This window comes from Quercus suber, unplaced genomic scaffold (assembly GCF_002906115.3).
Source record: "Quercus suber isolate HL8 unplaced genomic scaffold, Cork oak 2.0 scaffold_59, whole genome shotgun sequence".
NCBI classification, from domain to species: domain Eukaryota; kingdom Viridiplantae; phylum Streptophyta; class Magnoliopsida; order Fagales; family Fagaceae; genus Quercus; species Quercus suber.
In genome coordinates this window covers 1,384,474-1,406,483 of record NW_027069524.1, presented here as the reverse complement: position 1 = coordinate 1,406,483, position 22,010 = coordinate 1,384,474, and the positions used below count along the sequence as shown (strand labels likewise).

General features: G+C 35.7%; 1 pseudogene; it reads left to right on the top strand.

The window, feature by feature from the left end:
• The window catches only part of LOC111992276 (uncharacterized), a 27,967-nt pseudogene extending 5,977 nt beyond the window's left edge, over nt 1–21,990 (top strand).
• Nucleotides 21,991–22,010: the final 20 nt, after the last annotated feature.

Here is a 22,010-nt window from a genome sequence, read left to right as displayed (position 1 = left end):
AAGATTAATCTGGGCAAGTTTGAATTGGTTCCGGTTGGATTAGTGCTTAATATTGATTCATTGCTAAATGTCCTTGGTTGCAAGCTGGGCTCTCTGCCAATGAAATATCTGGGTCTTCCTTTGGCTGCTAATTTCAAGGATAAGACTATATGGAATCCAATTCTGGAAAAAATGGAAAGGAAATTGGCGGGTTGGAAATGCTTGTATCTATCAAAGGGAGGTAGAGTCACTCTAGTCATGTTTTCTCTAATATATCCCTTCTTCAAAACCTTCACGAGGACCATAACTTGCCAATTCAATTCTTCATGCTCCTTTAGATTGATTAGATAGTGCACTTTGTTAGGTAGTGATGTAGAACAGACAGCACATGCCTTCCTGTAGCAGCAAGGGCGTAGGAAGTCACAACGCAAGATCAAAGGGGGGGTGCCAGTAGGGGCCATCAGAGGTAATAGTGTCGAAATTTTATGAAATTTGGCAGGTTGAAGGGAAATAACGTTCTGATTCAGAGTCATAGCTATGAACGTCGCCAAATTTTAGGCAAATTCCTTCGTTAAGGCCTCGAAAATAGTGTGTTTTGCTATTTATAGTAAAATTTGTTTTTCCTTAATAACTTTTAGTTTAAAAGTCAGAATAAGGTTCCATCTGTTTTAGGACGACCCTTAAGGTCAGTAGTTTATGATTCTACGTTTAACTCAATTTTGCCATTTTTGGTAAAATTCGGTAATTTTGTCACCTAATCGCTTAATTAGTACGAATTGGGATTTTAAACGTTTTTGCTCAATATTTATATGTTTTGTAGCCGTCAGAGGCAAATTAGACTATTATCAATAAACACAGACATTTTGTCAATTTTCTCTTCTGGTGGATTCCAGTTTTATCTCCTTGTGGATTCAGGGAAACCCCTCATGGATTCGAGGTTTACTTCCAGAAACTAACAGTTTAGTTTCTATTTCATCAAGAGAGCATCGTGTGTGCTTCTCTTTAGGCTTCCGCGACATCAGGTAGGCTATAGAGTACACTAACAAGCTTCCTTTTTGTCTTTAGCCACCAACATGTACACCACTCTAGTACTTTTATCTTATATTACAATAGGAAAAAGAAGAAGAAAATAACTGCCCTCTTCTTTGAAAGATTTAGGAGCTCTTTCCTTCTTAATTGGCAAAAGGACAAATTCAAACTTTCTAATTTTAAAGGAATATATATTTCTATGGCCATCATGGATAGCATGCCCATCACATCGCCCAAGGCTACATCAAAGGAGGAAATGACTAACATCCATGACAACAATATCACACCAAATTTCATACTTACAATAATTTCCCATTTCAAAAGAAACAAGATATCTTTAGTTACCTTTACCTCTTTACCTTTCTTAAACCATACTATTCGTTAAGGCTTTAATCTTCAACTTAATCTTGTCCACCATTTCTTGTGAAACGATGTTCTCAAAACTTTATATCAATGTTAATGGAATATACCTTAACATTGGACTTGCATGTGCACTTGAAGATGCTATGACCAAATCAACCCTCGTTTGAGTCAATTTTAGGAATTACAAGTATTCGATGGATCACTTAGCAATCACCTTCTTCAATTCAATCTCCCAACTTTGCATAACCCCATTATTATTAAATACAGGTTGAACGACATCATCGGCAAACTCTTTGCCATTATCTTTGTCCAGAAGTCACATACACATCTACCCTTTTCTTTGGACACTGCTTAGCTAGATGACCAATCTGTCCATGCATAAAAACAAAAAGATCGTTGACCATGCTTATTAATAATTACCATAATTATCAAATTTTATATTTATAAAATAAAAAAATAAAAAGAAATATATATATATATATATTTTGTTAAAGTTTTCTATGATCTATTATATATAATAAAAACCAAAATTAGACTTTTGGTTGATTTTGTAATATTGTGCCATAAGTCTTTGAGGCCTTACAATTTTATATGTTATTATTTTAGTATATATTTTTAATTAAATTTAAATTATATTTTGTAATCATATTCTCTTTAGGACAAAGTTTGGCTATAAATTTAGTTGCAACCTTAGGCTTCAACTTCTTCTAAGAAACTAACATGCATGTGTGCAATGCACATGACAAGTATTGGTTGGTTTAAGAGTGATTAAGTGAGTCATGTGTAACAATAACGCATGTCAGTGTCTTGGAGGAGGTTGAAGCATAAGGATGCAACTGAGATTGTAGCCAAACTTGGTCATTCTCTTTAAATGATAGAATATTTAGTTCCTATATAATAATAATCACAATAAATATCTAATGCTAGAATATAGTTCTATACAAAAATAAAATCATAATAAATGCTAGTTAATAACTATCATAATTTTCATATTTCATATTTACATTGTAAATAGAAAATAAAATAGAGAAAAAATATCATATATATTTTCATGTGCATTTTAGTGGAGTTTAACTTTTGGTTGACCTCATAAAATTTTATCACATAAGTTTTTGAGTCCTTAAGATTTGAACATCATTATTGTAATTTATATTTTTAATTTATTATAAATTCTATTCTACATTAAAATTCTTCATTCGAATCTTGCCACATTATATTTTCTTTAAATGATAGAATAAATAGTTCCACATTATATTTTTTTTAGAAGATGATAAAGGAAGATTTGCATTTATTACCTAAAAAATATACTAAAATCCAAAGTCACTAAAATTTGGGTTATTGGTATATAGGCAACCCACAAATTTTCCTCTCAAAAAAAAAAAAAAAAAATAATCACTATTGCTGTGGCCAACCAGTTTAAACTCTTTAGAGGGTGAATACAATAGTCCAAAATCTAGTGTACCTTTTATATAGCGAAGAATTCTCTTGGTTGTCTTCAAATGAGTCATAGTTGGTACTTCTATGTTGCAACAAAGAAGGCTAGCGCCAAAGAGAATGTTTGGTCTTGTGCATATTAGCTACCTCAGACTTCCAACCAAATTCTTGAAGAATGTTTGATTTACCCTCTCTATATTGTCATGCTTTAACAACTTCACTCCACATTCCACAAGAGCACTAACTAGTTTGTAATTTGACAACTAAAATTTCTTGAGGATCTTATGTTAGGAATCTCATATTTGTTCTAATATCCTGATACTTCTTATAGCTCCATCCCTTCAATTAGTACTTAGTCCCAAGATAGGATTGAGTTAGTTAATTACACATGTTTGGATTAGAATAAAGTTAGTTAGAGCTCTTGGCATATGTAACACTATAATCATCTGGGTTAATTGGTGAGAGCACATGCTATATTAATAAGCCAATAGGATTAAGCCATGTATGGCCTACAAGATAAGAGCTTGGATTTTATAAATATTTGCATGTTACCTTAACACATAACATTAATAAAAAAAATAAAAAATAAAAAGCCAATTTCTTGCTTAAGTGCATTTTCTTTCTCTCTTAATATTTCTTTATGGAGAGAGACTACCTCGAATTAAGTAAACTCACTTGCATTTCCTATCCATTTCCATACACTTCCCACCCATCTCCCTTAGGAACCATCAGGGTCCTAACAAATGGTATCAGAGCCGTTGATCTTGAAATGACCAAATTTGTTGCAACTCATCAAGTTTTCATTGAGTTTACATTCAAAGGTGTAGATCCTTTTTGGTAGCTTCTCAAGCTCTATGAATTCTTTGCTCTGGAAAACATGCCACCACATCTCATATTTTTCATTGCCTCTTATTACATGTAAGGAGAGGTGTGGGAATATTTTCAAAATGTGTAGGCATCGGGATTATGTACAAATTGGGTGGATTTCATATGCACTACAAGATAGGTTTTGAACACCAATTCTTGATGCATTAATGGAGATTATCACCCAAGAATCCAAGATGCAAAAGCCCGTGAATTTCATGCTGGAGGACTTAGAACCAATTCTTAATGCAACAATAAAGGTTGCCACTCAAGAGTTCACGATTCAAGAATTAGAAATCCAAGTGTCAGTGATTCAATAATCAAAGATGCAAGAGCCAACAATCCCAATGGTTCAAGAATCAAATGAGGGTTCAAGGATTCAAGAACATTCCAAGGTCTAAAGAAACAATAAGACCTTGAAGATCAAAGAACCATTGAAGGCTTAAGAATTTGAGCGGATTTTGAAAGTAAATGAGACCACTAGTCAAAGAGAAGTGTATGAATATGGTGATCAAGATGTCATTAAGATACTGGTCCACTGGAAGATTTCCTTTGATGATGATGACGAACATAACAACACCTTGTGGGTTGTTTTGAAAGAGAGGGGAATGTTAGGAATCTCATATCTGTTGTAATATCCTAATGCTTCTTGAAGTTTGATCCATTCAATTAAAAGTTAGTCCCAAGATAGGATAGAGTTAGTTAGTTACACATGTTGGGATTATGATAGAGTTAGTTTGAGTTATTGGCACATGTAACACTATAATCACACAGTCAGTGAGAGCACATGCTTAATTAGTAATCAGAAGGATAAAGCCATCGGTTATGATAAAGCCATGTACGAAAATGGATGTGAATTGTAAGCAATTAGCTCTTCCTTATTGCATTTCCTTTCTGAGCGGCAGAGGGTTGCTAGCTTTTCTCGGGCTATGTTTGGTTTCTCTAACTTTATCTCTCTTCATGGGTTGATGGATATTCCCATGGCATGGGGCCCTTACACCTGGTCCAATTCTTCTTCAGCTTCTCGTTTAGATCGGTTTCTTTTCTCCCCGCTTTTGGCAGACCACTCAGTTTAGACAAAAAAGGATGTCCAGAGTACTTTCTGACCATTTTCCTATTTTGTTGAAGGGAGGGAGTCAGCGTAGAGGTAGAATTCCTTTCTGTTTTGAAAATATGTGGTTGAGGGTGGATAATTTTGTCAATAAAGTGAAGACGTGGTGGGCTTCTTATTTGTTCCAAGGAACTCCTAGTTTTATTATAGCTAAGAAGTTGGCTGCCTTGAAGTTGGATTTAAAAAAGTAGAACGAGACAGAGTTTGGCAATGTAACGTTTAAGAAGCAGGACCTTTGGAGCAAGTTGAATGTTTTAGATGCTAAAGAGGAGACCCATAGATTAACAGCTAAGGAGAAGTTAGTACAAGTTAATCTTCGTATAGATATTGAAAAGTTGACTCTTTTAGAAGAGATTAGTTAGAGACAAAAGTCTAGAGTGTTGCATTTGAAGGAAGGGGGCGCCAATACTAAATTTTTTTATAGAATGGCTAATTCTAACAGAAAAAATAATGGTATTGAAAGCCTAATGGTTAATGGTACCTTGTCTTCTAACCAGGGTATGATTATAGATTGCATTACCCATTTGTTCATGAATTTGTATTCTGAGCACTAGGTTGTTTAGCCTTTTCCAGATGTGTTAGTTTTTCCAATGCTATCCGATGTTAATGCGAACTGGTTAGAGAGACCTTTTGAAGAGGTAGAAATTTTTGATGTTGTTCAAAGTTTTCATGGTGATAAATCTCCTGGTCTAGATGGCTTCCCTATGGCTTTTTTCCAAACTTGCTGAGGGATTGTCAAGCTTGATCTTATGGCTGTATTTCACCACTTTTTTGCCAAAGGTCAGTTTGAGAAAAGATTAAATGCTACTTTTATTACTCTCATCCCTAAAAAACATGCAGCAAGTGAGATTAGGGATTTCTGGCCCATTAGTCTTGTTGGGGGGGTCTATAAAATTATTGCTATAGTCTTGGCTAACCGTTTTCGCATGGTTATGGGAGATATAATCTCAGCATCTCAAAATGCTTTTGTGAGAGATAAACAGATCCTTGACCCTGTTCTTATTGCTAATGAATGTCTTGATAGTAGATTGAAATCTGGGGTGCCGGGGCTGATTTGTAAACTGGATGTTGAGAAGGCTTTTGACCATGTAAATTGGAGTTTTCTTTTGCATATGCTAGAAAGAAGTGGGTTCTCAGCCAAGTGGAGACAATGGATTTTCTTTTGCCTATCTACTGTCTGCTTCTCTATCTTGTTTAATGGCTCTCCTTGTGGGTTTTTTGGTAGCTCCAGAGGTTTGAGACAAGGTGACCCATTTTCTCCTTTGTCGTTTGTGTTGATGATGGAAGCTTTGGGAAGAATGTTGGATAAAGCAGTTCTTGAAGGCCGCTTGTCAGGATTTAGTGTGGGTAACTCGAAGGGTATATCCTTGGCAGTGTCTTATCTCCTTTTTGTAGATGACACTCTTATTTTTTGTGATGCTGATCTAGACCATATTTTGATTCTCCGTATGATTCTTATTTGGTTTGAGGTAGTGTCGGGGCTAAAGATTAATCTGGGCAAGTTTGAATTGGTTCCGGTTGGATTAGTGCTTAATATTGATTCATTGCTAAATGTCCTTGGTTGCAAGCTGGGCTCTCTGCCAATGAAATATCTGGGTCTTCCTTTGGCTGCTAATTTCAAGGATAAGACTATATGGAATCCAATTCTGGAAAAAATGGAAAGGAAATTGGCGGGTTGGAAATGCTTGTATCTATCAAAGGGAGGTAGAGTCACTCTAGTCATGTTTTCTCTAATATATCCCTTCTTCAAAACCTTCACGAGGACCATAACTTGCCAATTCAATTCTTCATGCTCCTTTAGATTGATTAGATAGTGCACTTTGTTAGGTAGTGATGTAGAACAGACAGCACATGCCTTCCTGTAGCAGCAAGGGCGTAGGAAGTCACAACGCAAGATCAAAGGGGGGGTGCCAGTAGGGGCCATCAGAGGTAATAGTGTCGAAATTTTATGAAATTTGGCAGGTTGAAGGGAAATAACGTTCTGATTCAGAGTCATAGCTATGAACGTCGCCAAATTTTAGGCAAATTCCTTCGTTAAGGCCTCGAAAATAGTGTGTTTTGCTATTTATAGTAAAATTTGTTTTTCCTTAATAACTTTTAGTTTAAAAGTCAGAATAAGGTTCCATCTGTTTTAGGACGACCCTTAAGGTCAGTAGTTTATGATTCTACGTTTAACTCAATTTTGCCATTTTTGGTAAAATTCGGTAATTTTGTCACCTAATCGCTTAATTAGTACGAATTGGGATTTTAAACGTTTTTGCTCAATATTTATATGTTTTGTAGCCGTCAGAGGCAAATTAGACTATTATCAATAAACACAGACATTTTGTCAATTTTCTCTTCTGGTGGATTCCAGTTTTATCTCCTTGTGGATTCAGGGAAACCCCTCATGGATTCGAGGTTTACTTCCAGAAACTAACAGTTTAGTTTCTATTTCATCAAGAGAGCATCGTGTGTGCTTCTCTTTAGGCTTCCGCGACATCAGGTAGGCTATAGAGTACACTAACAAGCTTCCTTTTTGTCTTTAGCCACCAACATGTACACCACTCTAGTACTTTTATCTTATATTACAATAGGAAAAAGAAGAAGAAAATAACTGCCCTCTTCTTTGAAAGATTTAGGAGCTCTTTCCTTCTTAATTGGCAAAAGGACAAATTCAAACTTTCTAATTTTAAAGGAATATATATTTCTATGGCCATCATGGATAGCATGCCCATCACATCGCCCAAGGCTACATCAAAGGAGGAAATGACTAACATCCATGACAACAATATCACACCAAATTTCATACTTACAATAATTTCCCATTTCAAAAGAAACAAGATATCTTTAGTTACCTTTACCTCTTTACCTTTCTTAAACCATACTATTCGTTAAGGCTTTAATCTTCAACTTAATCTTGTCCACCATTTCTTGTGAAACGATGTTCTCAAAACTTTATATCAATGTTAATGGAATATACCTTAACATTGGACTTGCATGTGCACTTGAAGATGCTATGACCAAATCAACCCTCGTTTGAGTCAATTTTAGGAATTACAAGTATTCGATGGATCACTTAGCAATCACCTTCTTCAATTCAATCTCCCAACTTTGCATAACCCCATTATTATTAAATACAGGTTGAACGACATCATCGGCAAACTCTTTGCCATTATCTTTGTCCAGAAGTCACATACACATCTACCCTTTTCTTTGGACACTGCTTAGCTAGATGACCAATCTGTCCATGCATAAAAACAAAAAGATCGTTGACCATGCTTATTAATAATTACCATAATTATCAAATTTTATATTTATAAAATAAAAAAATAAAAAGAAATATATATATATATATATTTTGTTAAAGTTTTCTATGATCTATTATATATAATAAAAACCAAAATTAGACTTTTGGTTGATTTTGTAATATTGTGCCATAAGTCTTTGAGGCCTTACAATTTTATATGTTATTATTTTAGTATATATTTTTAATTAAATTTAAATTATATTTTGTAATCATATTCTCTTTAGGACAAAGTTTGGCTATAAATTTAGTTGCAACCTTAGGCTTCAACTTCTTCTAAGAAACTAACATGCATGTGTGCAATGCACATGACAAGTATTGGTTGGTTTAAGAGTGATTAAGTGAGTCATGTGTAACAATAACGCATGTCAGTGTCTTGGAGGAGGTTGAAGCATAAGGATGCAACTGAGATTGTAGCCAAACTTGGTCATTCTCTTTAAATGATAGAATATTTAGTTCCTATATAATAATAATCACAATAAATATCTAATGCTAGAATATAGTTCTATACAAAAATAAAATCATAATAAATGCTAGTTAATAACTATCATAATTTTCATATTTCATATTTACATTGTAAATAGAAAATAAAATAGAGAAAAAATATCATATATATTTTCATGTGCATTTTAGTGGAGTTTAACTTTTGGTTGACCTCATAAAATTTTATCACATAAGTTTTTGAGTCCTTAAGATTTGAACATCATTATTGTAATTTATATTTTTAATTTATTATAAATTCTATTCTACATTAAAATTCTTCATTCGAATCTTGCCACATTATATTTTCTTTAAATGATAGAATAAATAGTTCCACATTATATTTTTTTTAGAAGATGATAAAGGAAGATTTGCATTTATTACCTAAAAAATATACTAAAATCCAAAGTCACTAAAATTTGGGTTATTGGTATATAGGCAACCCACAAATTTTCCTCTCAAAAAAAAAAAAAAAAAAAGGGTTAGAGAAAAAAATAATTACCCACAATTTTAAGAGCCTATATTAATAGCATTAGATATGCCTAAACATCATTCTTGAAAGGATGTCCTTATGAAAGTATCTCTATTTTTCTTTCTTTCATTTTAATTTTATTTCAGCTTTAATTATTATTTTTAAGAGTCTTTTAGGGTTTAATGATAAAATAAAATTATTATTTTTGCTTGAAATCCTAAATTTTTTGTGCCACATAAGTTTCAAGTCATCTTATATGAAATCATACAGGGGTGCTCCATTATTTTGTAAATTGGCATGACATTATATAAGGGTGCTGCATCACGTTCTAGTGTGTGCATTACCTGTCATGTAACGTACAGCATTAGGGAGTAAGAAAATTTAGTTTGTTAGGTTCTCAAAAAAAAATAAAAAATAAAAAATAAAAAACAAAAATAATTTGTTAGTATTGTTCACTCAAATTTGGGGAAAAGAACTAACTTTAAACTCCATTTTAGAATTTCCATTGCTTGATACCCATAAAGAAGGAAAAAATAATACATTTGGAAAATAGCAAGAAATGTGAGAAAAGATCAATAGATTTTGATTTTAGGGAGAAAAAAAAGGAAGAGAGAATATAAAAAATTATATGTAATATAAAATTAGAAGATTTGTTTCACAATCTTAAAGTTTCCCCTTCATTCATTAAATCTTATGAAAAATTTGGGTATTTATTTGATTGTTTTCTGAAAAAATAGTTTTGGGTATTGATTGTTCATAGAGAGAAATTTTATCAATGATGCAATTTTTTTGGTAAACAATAAGTAGGAAGGACTTTGTTTATCCTGTGTTGTTAGGTATTTTCGGATAAGTTGTCTACAAAAATTTTCTTAGGTAGAAGGTTTGCTGCAAAGAGATATAAGAAAAGCCAAAGGCCAATTTTCAATTCAAAATAATACTCTCTTATAATTTCATGCATGATCTAGGACATAAACATGATTTACTTGGAACAACTCTCCATGCATAAGAAATAACTTACATTTCAAGACAAAATACACAAAGTAAAGGTTTAACCAAATATTTTAAAAACAGCTAACAAGACCTATTCACTAGACTTTATAAGGTTTGTATATATTGTTGTGAAAACATTGAAGTGCCTAGTGCCTCGAAAGGACTATCAACTCTAGGCAAAAGTTTGCAAGATATCCGACTAGAAAGCATTCTTCTAAAGATGAATCCACACCAAATCACCTTCCTTACAAGTTGCTGGTTTTCTATGTTTGTTGGCTTACTTTTTGGTACTTTTGAATTTGTTTGAGAAATCAGTCTTGAGCAATTTTCATGCAACTTCTTTAAATATTTTACTCTGTCCTCAATGTCTCCACTAAATTATGAGTAGCAATTTTATATACTTAACTCTTTCCTCATTATCTCCAATACAATGATTAGTACTAAGCAGTAATTTCATGTCAATAGCATTAATCGGATTTTTGTTTTGAAGGGTAATAGGATTTTGACTATGCACAACTTTAAATGGACTATAATTGGTAGTTTGGCTAGCAAACCGATTGTAAGCAATTCAACTTGAGTTAAAAGGATAACTATCAGAAAATCACCTAAACTTTGACTAGCAACCTATGCTTGATCAATTTGAGGATGACAAGTTGAACTATGTTGAAGGTTAGTTGCGAACATCAACTAAAGGTTGTGCCCAAAATGGATTTTGAACTTAAGTTTCTTGATTTAATAACATACATAGTCTTTAAAATACAATGAAGTTTTACAATCTTTCAAAGGTAAAAATCAGTCACATGATAAGCATCTAGACTCTTGCTATAATCCTTTTCGTCTTTGGAAAACCCCCAACAATATTCATAGAGTCATCTTCCTTGAGTGCCTTAGGAATTGGAAATGGCATGTACAGCCCAGTATTTTGGCAATTGCTCTTGGGAAGAGAGAAGCCACCTTCTTTTGGGAAAGAGAGAAGTCACCTTCTTTTCAATGAGTTCCAACTCTTTTCAATTTCAAATGTCCATGCCTGAACCTTTGTTTAATCCCCATTAAAATAATGCCATTTTTCTGTGTCACCTTTTATATTTCTCTTGTCATTGCGAGCTTGTTAGGAATAACCTTTTCCTCCTTGGTTGGATAGTGGGGTTAAATGTCTCTCTCCTCCAAGGTTAAACCCTTCATAAGCTAACCATGCCAAACCCTCCCTCAAAGATTGCAATTTGAGACTTCAAAAAGAAAGTTCTAGGATATGGATGAAGCATGTATTTATAAGGAGAGTACATAACCAAATTCTTTGAAATCTCAATGGGAGTACTGTAGCTGTGTATGTTCAAAACAAGACCTATGTAGGACATCATAGGGAAAGATATGGAGTACTCCAATTTAGCGTTTTGAGATACGGTACTTAAAATGAACTGAAATTACCATTCAGTGATACAAAACCACAAACTAGCAAATTGGAGATCTTACGCCTAGTATCACATCATTACAGATAGGAAAATGGTAACATCAAGAGAGGACAAAAATGTTTGCTCGTTTTTCAAAAAAGAAAAAAAGAATTACATTTGCATGTTCCTATAAATAAGAGACTTTACCATTTAAGCAAGGCTAGTTACATAATTCTTAATCAAGGACTACAGACAGACAGGATAACCACTTAGGTTTCGATTGATGATAGTTCCATGACTGGAATGATGAACATGATAAAATGTTGGAATAACCTAGCTGTGAAGATATCTGATGGGCAAGACTAGCATTAGCAAGCCAACAAGTGATGTCCTGAGTGACTTGACTTTGAATAAGAATCTCTAATTACTAATTAAACCACAGGGAAAATAAGTGGCATAGCTTAGTCAATTAACTAGATTTCTTTCAAATTTGATAAGTACTATGTTAGTTTCAGTATTGATCTTATAGTCACATTAATCAAGATCATGACAATAACATGGTCTTTGCCATCATAATTGTGCTCTTTACAGTGCATTAGTGGGACTTATCAACTTGTCTTTGATTGTGGTTGTTAAGAATTGCAATTAACCAGATAAAGCATTTTCAAAAGGAATTTCAATGTAGTTAATGATAAAAATTTTAGCAACATTAATTTAAATAACAAGAAGTGCATACCTAGATGTCTAGGATTTTGTAGGATTTCATGATGATTTGTCATGGAAAACTAATATCACTAGTCTTGTGAAGTCTTACTTTGACTTTTAGAGTATCTTTTCAATCTTTAAAATTTCCAAAACTAAAACAGTATTTAATCTATGATATTTATCCTGCAAGCAATAATTATGTAACATTTTAATGCAATAGCTTGAACCAAATCCAAAAGTCTAAGTAATTTTATTAGATGCCTTAAAAAATTAGAAATTTACCAAATAAGTAAGAAATTAATATGATGTAGAACATGGTAGGAAAATAAGAATAAGAGAATAAACAAGACAAATAGTAGGCTTCACCACCTTGAATTTGCGTACAAGCCCTAGACATCACCATTCACCACCAAACAAAGTGAAAGTCATCATTCTCAAATTATCAAATTATTCTTATTCAAATTGTACTACCTTTCATGACTACAAAAGCTCTAGTTTAATAGGGTTTAGGTATTACACCAATATGGAAAATTCCTAATCAAATCCCTTAAAACTAAATTCAAAATTTAAAGTTGAAAACAAAATTATTTTCACATTCGGAAATGAAATCTTAGATAGTTTTAATGCTTCCTATATCATACTTTCGTGTTTGAAGAAAACTTGACCTTGAGTTTTGAAGAAGAGAAGGATTAGAACTCTAGCACGCAATGCTTGCCACAATATTTACTTATCAAAAAAAAAAAAAAAAATGCTTGCCGCAATATAGCAACCACATCTAGGAGCATGTGGAATAACAAAGCTTTGCATTCCATCACATCATGATACTCTTCGGAAATGAGAAAATCAATGTATAAAATCAACACAATCTTATCTTGAATCACCATAGTTTCCATTTTCTCCACTTCATCAAGTTGTTTTTCTCTATGCACCATAGAGGACTGATTATAGCATATTCAGTAAATTCCACTACAGATCATACGCACCCTCAAAATTTTTCTTCTCTTGCTGAAATTTTGCCTCATCAAGTATTGACTCACCAACAACTTGAATTTGGTCTACTACACATGGTTGAGGATGTACTAAGTGGATAGTTGTTGGCACGTGCATCTCCTTTGCATAACAAATTTTTGGTGCCTCAACCTTACTATCTCTCATGTGTAAAGCTTTACCCTCAAGCTTGTTGGGTAGTTTTTGAGTGGATGTCATTATTTTGTCTTGTTTGGCATTAATCTTAGTGATTACTTGTTCCCCCAATTTTTACAAAATAGGTGAAACTTTTTGAATTTCTTTTTTTTGATAAGTTGAAACTTTTTGAATTTCATTTCTTACACTAGCTAAAAGTGGACTGAGAAGAATCAAGGAAATTTCTTTATATTTGTCCAGAGACAATTGTTTCCATGGCCGAAAATACAACAAGTGAATAGATGGACCTAATTATTTTAAAGAAAATTTGAAACATCTCAACAATCAATGCATCACACTCAAGGTCCATCATCACCAAGCATGACTGGACCTTTGCAACAGTGTCAAGAATTGAAACCTCCTTCATATAGTAACAATTGGGCACATGAGACAAATAGACAAATTTTCAAATGTTGCTATAATCAGCTGAAATATTTCCTTCATTTGCTCATCATCATATGGGGCATTTGGTGTTGTTATCCTTGTAATCTTGGTAATGCAAGATGCAACTGAAAAATTCATTAGTGACCAATGCCTTCATTGAGGTTAAAAGTGCATCTTGCATTGATTTGGATGGAGCTTGATCCACATTTGCTAACAAATTTTTGGCTTTATCAATAAGAGTGTGGGGGTTATCAATGGAGGAATAAGAGGTAAGGAGGATTTTCACATCCTCCTTAAGCTGCTCCTCAAAGTCGCTATCAAAGGAAGTCAGTTTTAGCCACAAAATACAAAACTTTACTTGTTGCTAAAAGCTAAAGAACTTGATTGCTTCTAGGTTTAATGGGCTAATCTCACTTCTTCTTCTTTCGAAAATTGGGCTAATGGGTGGAGGTTTTTTTTTTTTTTTTTTTTTTTTTTTGAGGTACTGATTTGATTTGTCGAAAATTGGGCTAATGGGTGGAGGTTTTTTTTTTTTTTTTTTTTTTTTTTTGAGGTACTGATTTGATTTGAGAGGAGAAGATCAGATGTTCTGATACCAAGTGTATGTAGAATAAAATAGGAAAATAAGGATAAAAGAAAAATAAAAGGATAAACGAGACAAAATTTAGGCTCCACCTCCTAAAATCTGCTTGCAAGCCCTAGTCATCACCACCTAAGGGTATTTGGCATCACTACCAAACAAAGAGAAAGTCATCATTCTCAAATCAACAAATTATTGTAATTCAAATTGTAATCCCTTTCACAATTACAAGAGCACTAATTTAATAGGGTCTAGGGATTACACCAATATAGAAAAATGCCTAGTCAAATTACCTAAAAACCTCAACAATAAAGCTCAATTTAAAATTTTAAGTTTTGAAAAAAAAAAAAATTACATTCAACAGTAAAATCCTAGATAATTTTAATGCTTCTTGCGTCATAATGTATCCCTTGTGTCAATCAATATAAATAATTTAGGAGTTCGTATAGATGTTCACCTTTTATAGTTTGACCAAATTAGAAGTTTGCGCATAGTTTGTGTCAATCAATATAAATATCACTTGTGCTTCACATTTTAATTGGAAAACACAATTGGCCTGCAAACAATGGCAGATATGCCAACATGAGATAATAATTAGTCCTTTAGTTACCAGCTCAAGTTTTATTTCCTTAGATATGAGTCAGAAATACATACTAGTAGTTTATAAGTTCATCCGCACTTTCATTTAATTAAAAAAAGAGAGAGATAAAAGAATTGAATGTGCTATCCTTATGTTGTATGAAGTATGCAGCAGGTAATTGAAAGGCATAATCTACATCCAAAGAATCTTGGCAAAATGGACCAACTATCTCTTGAGCTACAGGTATGATGTTTTAAAGTTTTTTAGTTGGTAAATAAGTGAGGTGGAAAGTCATAAGAAACAGATTATGTCTACTTTGAGATAATAACTCTTGAATCCATATAAGAGGTTCCTTTAATTCTCAAGGAGAAATTTGAAGTCCTCCAAAAGGAATGGAGAAAAAACATTTTAAAATTTATATTAATGAAATTCTAAATTACCTTTGAGGCTACTATGCATATAAATAGGAAAAAGAAGTCATAGGGATGCTAGTAGACCATAAAACACTCTAATTCGTGTTAAGAAAAAAATGAGGCTAGAAATATGAAAAATTGCCAAAAAAATCAAAATTAAAAAATTTACAAAATCAAATCCTTCAAACCTTAGGAGACATCCCAAAACATATGGGGTTTTATTCTGAATTCTAAATTGAAAGTCAGAAGGAAACATGACTCTGGATAATTTCTTTATCCACTTTCTCATGAAATTTTCATTAAAAATTTGAAATTTGCATTTTATTGAAAATCCTACCACCATAAGAAAAGCTAGGTATATTTTTTTTTAAACAACTTTGAAGACTACTTGTTGCACTCCCAGAATGATGACCCAGATATTTACGGCAGCCCGAAAGATTTCTTATTTAAGGCAGGCAATGCTTACATATTTTAGAGCCATTGTTATATTAAAAGTGCTCGGTAACACATCACATTTCAAAAATTTTCATGAAAGGCATGTTGTTTATATTAGCTTGAGAACGGTACCCCCTATGCCATGTTGAGCAAGGAAATTGAGGAGAAGACACATGAACTGAGGTATTATAGCTTCATCACTATCATCTTGTTACTGTAAAGACATATACATACGACAATAAAATAATGTTGATAAATGTTCACACCTAACACAGGAAGATTAGGGGAGAAGAGCTCCCTGGAATGGATATAGAAGAATTACAGAAACTAGAGAAAGAGCTTGAAGTAGGCCTGAGCCGTGTTATAGAAACAAAGGCTTGTCTCTCTTTTTTATCTCTGTTTGCCGGCATTATAATGGAGTGTTGAAATTTATGTACTTTCTCTTAATATTAGAAACTTTTGTCTTGCAGGGTGAAAGATTTCTGGAAGAGATCACTTCCCTTCAGCAAAAGGTCATGTTCTATACTTTAAATCTTTGCAAGACATTTCATACAATTATTAAAATGTTGTGTGGGTTTATTTTTTTATTTTATTTTTTTATAAAGCAACAGACAGGCCCAAGTAAGAAAGCGAGGATCCTAGGCCTAATGCTTTATATTTCAAGGGACTAGGCTTAGTTCATCACAGCTAAGTGGGGTTGATTTCGAACCAAGTGCACAGGGCATGAATCCTACAACACATACACACTAACACACAGAGAATATACGTATTGAATAACAAGGAACAAAAAAGAATGAAATGATAAGAAAAGAGGAAATAGAATAAAGTGTTAGGGATCCTTAAAATAACGCAAAATGCTTCATCGTTCTTTTAATCGTGCAATACATTATGCTCATTAGGACGTGTTACAAGGTCCAAATAAGTTCAAAAATAGCAGACTTAGATGGCTCTTCAGGCCTCTAAGACTTGCAAAGTTTGAATCCCTTTGAATTCAAGTATGTGTTCACTAGTGGCTAATATGAGGATCACGGATGCTATTTTTCCCTCTCTTTTCTCCCCTTTTTGAATTCTGGCAGAATTTTCTCAAGTATTTTACTTCAATTGACTGTGTCTGAATACCCCTTCACTATTGGCTGCTTACCCTTTTATAGTGCCATTCTAGGGTTTCTGGGGTACCACTAATTCCCTCTACTTGCTCCTTTGGGTACCAGAACCAATGTTGTGTCAGCAATATTGGTGGTTGATCTCTTTCTCACTCTTCATTATTTTTTTCTTTTGAGGTTTCTTCTTCAAAAGCCTCTAGCTAACCTTCCCGTTTTGGGGGGTCCTAAAAGGTTGACCTTTGTTCTTTTTTTCTAGGCTTCTAGATTCCACATTTTTCAGATCCACCTTTTGGCTGCTTTCCTTTTTGTCATTTTTCCTAAGTGAACTAATTCCCTTCTGCCAAGCCGAAAGATCCCCAGCCTCCTTCCTTCATGGTTCTTCTTCCTGGGTTCCTCGATAAACTAGGCCTTTACTTATGAGTTGTTGGTTCCCAAACGTTTTGATCCCTTTTCTGTATTATTGGGTGGCCGATAGGGACCCATTTGTTCTGATTCTTTGTGTTTCTTGGCATGCCTGCCTTGAACTATCTTAATCATAGCTTGGCCGTTGCTGCATATCCTGAGGATCCTAGGCTTCTGGGAATCCCAGGTATCCCGACCCAGCTTTTTTTCTAGGCTCCCCAACGATTTTTCTGACCTTTGAGGGTTGGGCTTTTTTCCCCCCTTTGTTTCATGAGATCCGAAGCTTACCCATTCATGGATTTGGGTTCCTCCTTATGACCCTTAATAGGTTTGGGCTTCTCCTCCCTTTCCTTTATTGAAGGCCCAAATATTTTATTTTTCTAGAGTTCAATCCTTTGTATTGTTTTGGGCCTTGGTGTAACATTGTGATTTTTTAGACCTCAACATTTAGCCCCCCGAGCTCGTGGGTTGCCTGTAGCCCATGCATGAGTAAACAAGGCCCTAGGATTTCTTTTCTGTTGTTTCAATTGTTTTCGGGATCCCTCTTTCTCCTTTCCTAGGTATCCCAGTTTTCCACATTAGCCTCTGCTGTCCTAACTTTCATGTGTTACACTTCTTTTTGCAACCTCCCCTCTTTCCACGAAACATGGCAGTTAAGTGTTTGTGAACTCCCCTTCCTCTTTTTACGTTTCCTGTAACTCCCATTAATAATTGCCAATGACTTTTTCCTTATAAAATTAAATATTGGCAACTGGCGCTTCTTTCCATACATCGTCTTCTCCGACTACCTTTTGTTCCATTATTGCAGTCATCTTAAACCTCATATTCACTTTCCCGAGATTCTTTCTTTCTTAAGCTTATCTTTTCCCTTCCTGTTTCTTTCTTTGTTTCTTCCTCTTTGCCCTTCATTCCCTCAATTTCCCTTTCTTTTCCTTGTTGCACTACTATTCCATGGCCTCTTCTTCTTCACGAAAAAGAAGGGAGTGTACCCTAGTTCTTTTAAGGGTGAAAGTTCCTCTGGGTCTACATAGGGTGAGGCTTAAGAGGTTGTGGAGTGCCTAGCCTTCCCTTTACGGGATCCCTGGTACACCCCTATCCTATTCTTCCCATAAGTGTCCCACGGTAAGGCCCCTCCGTCTCCTCATACCTGGGTGTTTTCTGGCCAGTCTGGGTTTGCCAGTTCCGCCCAGGTTCCAGATCCCAGGGAAATTTTACATCTATAGATTAGGCGAGGATCCTGTGAGGTGATTCCCATCTTCTTCAACTTTGTCCCGAGGAAGATTACAGGTTGGCTAATTTAGGTGGACAGGGAGCTTTCTAACATCAAATTTGTCAGTTGTTTGCAGCACATCGGGATCCTAAAATCAATGGCAATTTCTAGAAACCTTGAAGGTTTAAGGGACGCCAAGAGCCTTAGACACTTGGTGTGCCGCTAGTGCCCTTCTCTACACACATTCTTCTTTTTTGTTAGTGAGCTCACTATCTCTTTGGAGGATGTGATTAATAATTTCCTCCTCCCAGTGTTTGGTGATGAGAGTCCTTTTGATATACGCCTTTCTAGTGAGGATCTAGAGATTGAAGACAAGCTTTTCAGTGAATCTGGCGGGCATACTGCTTCTTATAAGGGGAAACCGGCCAGAATGGGTAAGTGGGTCATGAACCTTTCTCGAGAGAAAGACAAGGTGGTTAAGTGAGCCAGATTTCTAACACTATGGCTCAATAGGTTTTTCTTTAGCGAGTTTCCCGGGTACGGGATTAAGTCTGCTTTCTTCCCTTTTGCAATTAGATTGGCCCAAGGTACTCAGTATCCTTTAGCCCTCATGTTTTTAGGCCATGTTTACTCCCAATTAGACTTACTTCATGGAGATGAGGTTGAAGGCAATTTTTGCTACACTATTACTTCATCCCTTTACTGTGCCATTCTCTAGGTGTTCATGCGGTACCGTTCTTTTGTAACTTTGGCGAGGTGCAGGAGTTTGAAGTATGTGAAGGATAAGTTCTAAGGATCCCTAGATGTGATTAAAGGTTTGTGTAGGTGATAGCCTCAATTTGGTGGAACTGATTGATCAGGCAGGACACCTAAGTTGGCATTCTCCTCAAGAGTTCAGTTTTGGGTTCGACTGCGACTTTGTGTTGGCTTCTTTCCATAGATCCTTGGGGAATACCTTTGATCTGCGTAGGGGAGATGAGGGCAGCTTGGCGTATTTGGCCTGTATCAGTCCCTCATGGCTTCCAATACCTTCATCAAGTGGTCTTAGGTACACCCACTACTCAGCACACTGAGTTCTTAGGCAGTTCGGTTTTGATTAGGATATCCCACCAGTGTTCAAAGAGGTAATGCCTTCTCTCCCCTCCCTGGATCCATTTCTAAGGCTGTAGGCTTTCTCTTACTAAGACTGGCCCTAAGACTAAGAAGAGAAAAACTGCTAAGTCCCGCAAACAACTAGTTGTCTTTGAGAAGCATGAAAGAGTGGACCCTTCTACCATTGGCAAGGAAGTCGGCCATCCTTTAATCCCAAAGATCAAAGTGAAAACCAAAGTAGAGTCTTCAGTCCTTCAAGTTTCTGTGAGTTTTTCAACCTATGATTCTTCAGGATCCCTTGACACTACACCTCAGCCTCCTCTAAGACCCTTTGGGCGTACCCGTGGTAGGAAAAAGACTTTTGAAGAATCTAGAGAGAGAGAGAGAGAGAGAGAGAGAGAGAAAGAAAGAAAGAGGGGCAAGGCCTCTTTCCTTCTTCTTCTTCTTCTTTTTTTTTTTTTTGACATCTCCCTGTCCTAGTTTGTTATTTTGTTGTCTCTCTCTCTCTTTTTTTTTTTTTTTTTTAACTGATGAATGGTTGCTCCCTCTTTTGCAGTCCAAGCACAAGTCAAACCTCAAGGGAGCTAAAAGTCAATCCTCTGATGATGATGTGGTATGGCCTTCTTTCACCTGTGCCTTTTTAATGTTTGCTTTCTCTCTTCCTTTGGTGTTGTGTATATGAATTTTTTTTTTTTTTTTTTAATATTCTGCCACTTACTTCTTCTTGCTTCTCTTTTCTTTGGCAGGTCGAGGTGCCTCCTCCTATGACTGGTGGTGCCTTGGTAGAAAAAGTGATGACAACTCAACTTGCTGCTACCTTAGGTGTGGAGAAGGAGCCCCCTAATGGTGGCGTGGCTGAGGAAGTCAGGCAGGCAGTGAAGGATGCCCAGCCCATTCTGCCTTTTGCTTCCTTGGCCGTTCAGGACCTTGAAACTCTCCAGCCTCCTATTCCCCAAGATCCTAAGCCCGTGCAGACTCCCAGTCCTACTAAAACTATGACACTTGAGCCCACAACTGAGCTTGCATTGGGCAAAGAGTCCTTGGGAGGTGTGTCTTCATCTACACAAGCAGGTAATCCTTATCCATTCTTTATTAACACCCATTCTTATCTCCTTTATCCTTTCTTCCTGAGGATTTTTGTTTCTTTTCCTCTTTGCTTCTTTTAGGTCAAACCAGTGCCCAATCTGCCCCTGAAGCTACCCCTTCCTTGGAGTCAGAAGGTTCTGAAAGTGTGTATTGTTCGCCATTGTTATACTCCCCACCCCCCCTTTTTAGTTCACATTTTTCCTCTCTCTCTTCCATATTTCTTGTCTTTCCTTTTTATGGCGAAACCTCCAGCATCCCTTCCCCCCTTTAGCAATTTTGCCAAGATTTCTTTACCTTTTATCCAACACGCTTTATGCCCTTTTGCAGAGTCTTCTGAGAGGTCAAAGGGACAGGAGGAGGAGCCTCCCATGATGGCTGAAGTGGCTGCCCAAACTCCTAAGGAAGCTCTACCACAGGGGGCCAGTACTGATTCTCTGGTTTTCCCTTCTCCTCTACCTTTATTTCTTCCTCTTTTGCCTTTTTTTTTTTTTTTTTTACTCTGTATGCTTTCACAGGTGTTAAAACAGGTGCTAAGGATCTTGAGCCCGCAATTATTAAAGAGGCTAAGGAATCTATTCTCGATGTCCAGGTTGTTGAAGCTCAGGCAGGGATCCCCCAGACTGTTCAAAGGGTTGAAAGTCCTCTGGCTCCTGAGGGTGGAGATGCAACGATGGAGGAAGTTTCAGGGATGACTGTCTCAGATCCCGGCTCAGGGCTCCTTACTTTCCTAGCTCGTTTTGATTCCTTGGAGTTCAATAGCCTTCCTGCGAGTCATTTTCATCGTTTTGGGCCTCCTTTTGGCAATTTCCTGCGATTCTCTGTGCCTATTGAGGGTTTGCCACTCTTAGAGGGACTATTTAAAATCTATGGGAATTTCACTAGTGGGTTCAAGGGAGGCGTATTCTTGGGCAACGTTCTGATGGAGCTCCTATGCGCTGTGTTAATTTCTCTGAGGGACTCCTCTCTTGATTCTATGTCCGAGGAGAGGCTTTTGGAGTGGAGAGGGGTGGTGCAGGATCTCATGGAAGTCAAGTTCAATCTATCTTTTCTGCTAGAGTACCTGCGATCCTTAGCCCACATGTTGTTTCAAAGGAAGGCCTTTAAGGACCTTGATGTTGATATTGCTGTGGCTGAGGAGGCCCTGGCTCACGCTCACAAGGTGCTGCAAGATCTGAGAGTTAAGAAGCAGCTAGTTCTTTCTTCATCACCCGTGCTTACAATTTCCTCAGGAGGCTCTTTGTTGACCAGCCTTATACCTTAGTTCCTTTCCCCACCCTTTTTTTTTTTTAAAAGTAATTCCAAATGTATAAGTTTGATTCTCCTTTTATCATTTTTTAGACAATTGGGGTGTATAACTTTATTTCTCGGAAGCTACTTCTGATTACTTTCTTTATGGTAATATGTGGATTTGTTCTTAATGCATATTCTGCTATTTTGTCCTC